Source organism: Aedes albopictus, chromosome 3 (genome assembly GCF_035046485.1).
Source record: "Aedes albopictus strain Foshan chromosome 3, AalbF5, whole genome shotgun sequence".
Classification (NCBI taxonomy): Eukaryota; Metazoa; Arthropoda; class Insecta; order Diptera; family Culicidae; genus Aedes; species Aedes albopictus.
This window is the reverse complement of record NC_085138.1, coordinates 194,084,868-194,090,867: the sequence shown is the minus strand read 5'-3', so window position 1 is coordinate 194,090,867 and position 6,000 is coordinate 194,084,868.

Sequence of the window (6,000 nt, the reverse complement as noted above, 5' to 3'; positions counted from 1 at the left end):
CTTCTTTTCGGATTGTTTATTGTTGTAAGTGTAACTAATGGGGCCTCCCCCTATCCGGCATCAATGAGACCCCCTTCTACAACTGCCTCAGGGTCGGCATACGCGCGTGACCAGTCGCGACCAAGAAAACACTTGAGTACCGAATTGCAAACACTTCTACCACTTTATTGAAACTTTTTGCACACAGGTACCTTTATTCCTCCCACTTCCTTACAGCCTATCTCCTACCTTTCTCTATCACTTTCTTCTTCTCTTTACGGTCGGCGGGGCCCCTTCTTCGTTCCGCAACCACTCCTTCCACCTTCCTTCTTCGTCGCTGGCTCGCTTCTCTCGACCGGCGACGCTACGTCGGCTTCACTTCCTCTTAACTCGCTTGATGCCCTTCCGTTGGCTTTACGGTGCCGAGCGTTTGCGGTCTTTGGCTTGGCGATGCCGCGAAGCTCTGGGCAAAATGGCGGCACTCACAGTTGGTAACGGCACTGTGGTGGGCGGTACTCTCCCGTCAGGGTTCCGTCCTGCGTTCGCAGTTTCGGGTCGAGAACTGCGCTTAACTGAGAGGCGGTAGGACCACGCAAGGGTCTCGGTCGACTACGCGCACTCTACGGACTTCACCAAGGTAAAACACAAGGTAAACACAAGGGGTCCTGGATTGTTTTAATCTTCAGCTTCTTCCACTATCTTTAACTTCAACTATTTTCTATACTTTAGTCAAACTCCAACTTAACTTTCCGGATAATTTCTTGAGCACATCTATCTCGTTTGAGTTTCTGCTTGGTAATCCTCTTCGAGTTTTGGCTTGCCAATGAATTAGAGCAATGGCGCTTTTCTAATCCAGCCTCCCCGACCGAGGGTTTCCCGCTTTCACGAAATTCGCCCCATCATGGCTCCTTATACGCCACCCCTCATGGCCGCCTTATCCTTGAGCCTGCGATGTCTGGTGGCGAGTAGCGGAACTATGTGGTGTGGCTGCTAGCTGTCCGGTGGGCGGTGGGTGGTATTTGGTGATGCTCAGCGGACATTCAAACATCTTCTTGGTATTTTTAACATTAAAACGAAACACTACACCGCGAAAATCTCACAAATCTCGGACAGACAGACACACCACTGGTTACACTCTCCCCCCGCTCGGGTTAAAAAAAATCAGAGAAGCTGATTTTTTTTTTATTTTCATACACTCAAACTTCAACTTTGTGACGCGTACCTCTGAACCAGAATTTTCACCAACGAAACTAAACTTACTAACACACTCTTTTTTTAACACAAACCAAATCATAAACATCTCAAACACATTCAGAAATAACGAATCACGGCTGTAAGCTTAGGGAAAAATAGCCTTTTATGAAATTTAGTAAAAATATGGTTTGGGGTCATAAGGTGTCATTGTTGGAATTCCAACTCCACTCTGTTTCAAAGTAATTACTTTCTACTGACCATCAACATCTTTCGATTCCGGTCTCCAGCAAACCTATTAAACTATTTTCAACATTAACCAACATTGAAACAAAACAAAATAAAATATATACAAGTCGAACTACATTGAACAAATTAAAACTTATTATATATTAAACATGCAAAATCAAACTTTTTGACATGCAACAATTTAAAAAAACATTTCTATCTACAACAACTAAATGAATTCCGGAATAATAAATATTTACAAAATTGTACAAATTTACTCATGAGTACGGTGAGAACAACGTCTTCACCCTTTTAAAATACAATGCATTGTCGGAGTTAGCCAATATCAGTCATATCAACTGTGGCTTTTTGATAACGTTATCGGCTTATCAGTGTGTACGTGCGGTCTACTGTGAACAACCAAACTGTCAAATGCCTATTATGTCGTGGCTATTGTGAAACGTGGCTGACCTGCGAAAAGTGAATTTTCTATAAAAATCTAGGATAAAGTGCGCGCTTAGGAAGAATATTTATCGATTTCGTGACATTGTGTCTAATATTTGGGCCCAGTGATCATTTTATTGGTATTTCTCCTAAAGATCTCTTTATTCGAAGCGTTTTAATGAAAATTCAATCTATGAGGATTGCATGCTTGTATATAATGGGGTAAGTATAGTGCAATAGTGTATTGTGGAATACCTGAGCTACAATGGTGAAGATGGTTGCTTTAAGACATTTGAGAATGTAAGCTCTAAAAAATGTTGAAATTTAGTGATGTGTTTATTAAATATCATCCGATAGTGGCCATTCACAGGAATTTGCACGCTCACACACTCAAATTAAGCACAGCTTCTGTCTTCTGAATGAAATGCAGTCTTAGAAACTTGCTTACAAGATTGCATTCAAGTCAGTCGATTGCATAGGTGCATATTTGAGTTTTATTTAAAATTTGAAAAACGTTGAAATTTACACAACAGAAAATAACAATTTAAAAAACAATTAAACATTACATACAGATTAAAATAATTCGATTTTTGGTTGAATGCATTCATTGATGGGTGCTAAGTCCATTAGACACTCCATTTTCAACTTTTGATTCCATCCTCGATTCAGAATTACGCAGTGTGATTCGGAAAATCCATCCAAAAACAGTATTGACGGATTGGATCTCTTCCTCACTACTGACCTTCTATCACTCAAGAACCAGAGTTGATACTAATCGGTTGTACCATGGATTTTCAGTGATCTTCTAGGCCTTCAAGTCCGCTGCAGAGAAGACTCCCAGCGACCGGCCGTTCAGGTCCGCGACCTGGTACGAACTGCTGCCTTTCTTCGCCACGATGACACACGGGGTGTACTGTGGACCCAGCTTCGCATTGAAGTCCTTTCCTGCTGCTGATAGGGCGAAGCTTCGTTTGAATACACGCTGTCCGACAGTGAAAGATGGTGAGTACCGTTTGTGACGTAGATCATATTGCCGTTTCGTATTATCATATGCTTTTTTTAGGTTCTGTCTCACCAACTCCAGATTCTGCTTGCTGACGACCTTCATCCTCTCCGCTCGGTCTTCTTCCGAGATCTCTCTCTCATCTTCCAACCGATGGTCTGCTCCTCGGGTTGCCATCTCACTTCCGAAGATTACTCTGTGAGGGGTAAGTTTCGTCGATCCATGTACGGTGTTGTTCAACACGAACTCAATTTCTGAGACCTTAGTGTCCCAGAGTCTCTGATCGCGTTGGACGTAAGTGCGAATCATTGCGTTTATGCTTCTATTTAACCTTTCCGTTGGATTAGCCTGACTACGGTGTCTCGCATTTGCCCAGTGCTGGATGTCATATTTCTTCAGTAGCTCCTGAAACTCTTTGGACATAAACGTTGTGGCGTTATCCGTGATGACGTACTGTGGGACTGCCAGCCGCCGAAACCATCGTTCCTCCAAGATTGTGCAAAGATTACCCGATGCAATTTTCTTTACCGGAGCAAGCAGGCAGTATTTAGAAAATATGTCTAAGACAACTAACAAATGCGCATTGCCCTGCTTGCTTCGGGGCAGAGATTGTATGTAATCCATGCATACAATCTGGAAGGGACGGGTCGCGATTCGCTGGTTTCCCATCTCAGGAGCGGTTGATGTAGTGGAATGCTTGCTCATTTTACAGTTTTCACATTTAGCGATGTGTTTCTTCACATCAGCGCTCATTCTGGGCCAGTAAAATCTGCGTTTTATCTTCTCTATGCACTTTTCAAAGCCGATGTGCATCATGCCGTCGTGTTCCTCACGTACGATCCTGGGACGTTCGGATTCGGGAACGCACTCCTTCCACTCGAACCTGTAGTCTAGGACATCGGATTGAGCTGCAACGAACTTGTAAAGTTTCCTATCTTGGATGCGAAAGTCCATATATTTTTCTGGGTCTCCTTCAACAGCGTCGAAGAGATCGCGATACCATTTATCCGCTTCTACCACGTCCAACGCTTCGATAGACCGCGACAGCGCGTCCGGGACCACATTCTCCTTCCCTTTTCGGTGTCTGATGTCCATGTCGTAGTGTTGAAGCGTGATACTCCAGCGGCTCAAGCGTGATGAGGATCTCCATTTGGCTCGCATGATGAAGGAAAGAGCTGACGAGTCGGTCACTAGTGTGAAGTGAGTGCCTTCTATGTAGCATCGGAACTTCTCAATGCAGCGAAGGGCAGCTAAGCCTTCCTTCTCCGCTGCATGATAGTTGACCTCTGCACCTTTCAATTTCTCGGAGTGATACGCGATGACTCTCTCGACCCCGTTTTGTACCTGGGTGAGCACACCAGCCAAAGCAGTATCACTCGCGTCAGTTTGCACAGAGAACGGTAGGGTGAAATCGGGATTTGCCATCACCGGAGCTGTTATGAGCCTCTCTTTGATTGCTTTAAACGCCCCTTCTGCTGCCTCGTTCCACCGCACCTTTTTTGGTTTGTTTTTCAACAAATCCGTTAGAGGTGCGGTGAGTTCGCTGAAATTATTGATAAACCGTCGGTAGTAGTTTACCATACCGAGGAATCTTCTCAGTGACCTCACGGATTTTGGGGCCTCGAATCCCAGGATCGCTTGGACCCGATCCGGGTTAGGCCGCAGTCCTTTCTCAGAAAGGATGTATCCGAGGTAGGGCAGTTCATAGCAGCAGAATTTGGATTTTTCTAAATTTATGTACAAATTGGCCTCTTTCAACCGTCTCGCTAAATCCCTTAATTTTTGTATATGCTCCTCGAACGTGTGACTCGCAACCACTATATCATCCAAGTAGACGAAAATAGCTGGTTCAAGTTCACCGTAGCCCAAAACTCTGTCCATCAGCTTGCTCAGTGTCGCCGGGCTGTTCACCAGGCCAAAAGGTAGCCTCGTGAACTGAAAAAGTCCCTTTCCTGGCACCGAAAAAGCAGTGAACCTCCTGGACTGCCGATTCAAGGGCACCTGCAAAAAGGCTTGTGACAGATCGATTGTCGTTAAAAATTTGAACGGTCCGAGCTGACTCAGGATCCTGTTCTGATGTGGGAGAGGATATGCATCGCGCTTCGTCCGCTCGTTGAGCTTTCTTGCGTCGAGACAAAGTCGCACCTCCTCACTGTCACGTTTCTTCACGGGAACCACTGGTAAAGCCCAGTCTGATTCCGATGGTTCTACAACGCCGTCCCTAATCATCCCATCCAGCGCTCGGTGAATCTTCTTTTGGATTTCGGGACTCCAAGGGTACGGATTCTTACGAACTGGATCCGCATTCAAGAATTCGTCCTTCATCTCGATTTTATGCTCGATGAGACTGGTTTTCCCAAGGTGGCCTGGAGTGGCTACCAAGAAGAGTCGCTTCACCTCCTCCAGCTGCCGTTTTTGGTTTTCATTCAGCTCATTAACACAGTCTCTCATTTCTATTTCAGCCTCATCGATCAAATCAACGGACTGAGAGATTGTTGGACGAATCCCAAACGATTGCCAAAAATCGTATCCCAAAATGCAACGACGATTAAGACTCGGAGCTACTACCACAGGTATGATTTTGGTCTCTCCGTTGAATGTAATGGGGATATCGGTGGTACCTAACACTTCTAACTGCTCTCCTCCGGCTGTTTTTAGGCTCAACGTGGTGGGTCTCAGTTTCAAATTTAACTCACTCATCAGCTTTCTACTACCTGTCCCTAACACTGTTCTAGCTGCACCACTATCTAACAGCCCTAAGAGAGAAATGCCTAGCATTTCTACTCTCACGAATGGTCTGGGATCATCGCTGAGAGTGACTATCATAGTGGCTACTTCTACCTCTTCGTGTGGATCTCCACTCACTCGCGAATAGCCAAGCTGTTCAAGGGTCTCTGCAACTTCTGGCTCAGTGTGAGGTCTTGTGGAGTTGTATGGAAGACTGACTTGCCTCTCTAGACAGCCTTCTGTCCGTTTTTTGATTGGCAATACGGACAATCTTTCGTGTAGAAACCTGGGAATCCACATCGCTCACAGAAGACCTTGCGTTCCTGGTTGCACTCACTGAAGCTATGGCCTCCCTCGTGACAGTTGAAGCAAACATTTTTCTTCAATGGAATGTAGGCTCTAACTATCCTCTCGAGGGCATTAGTTCC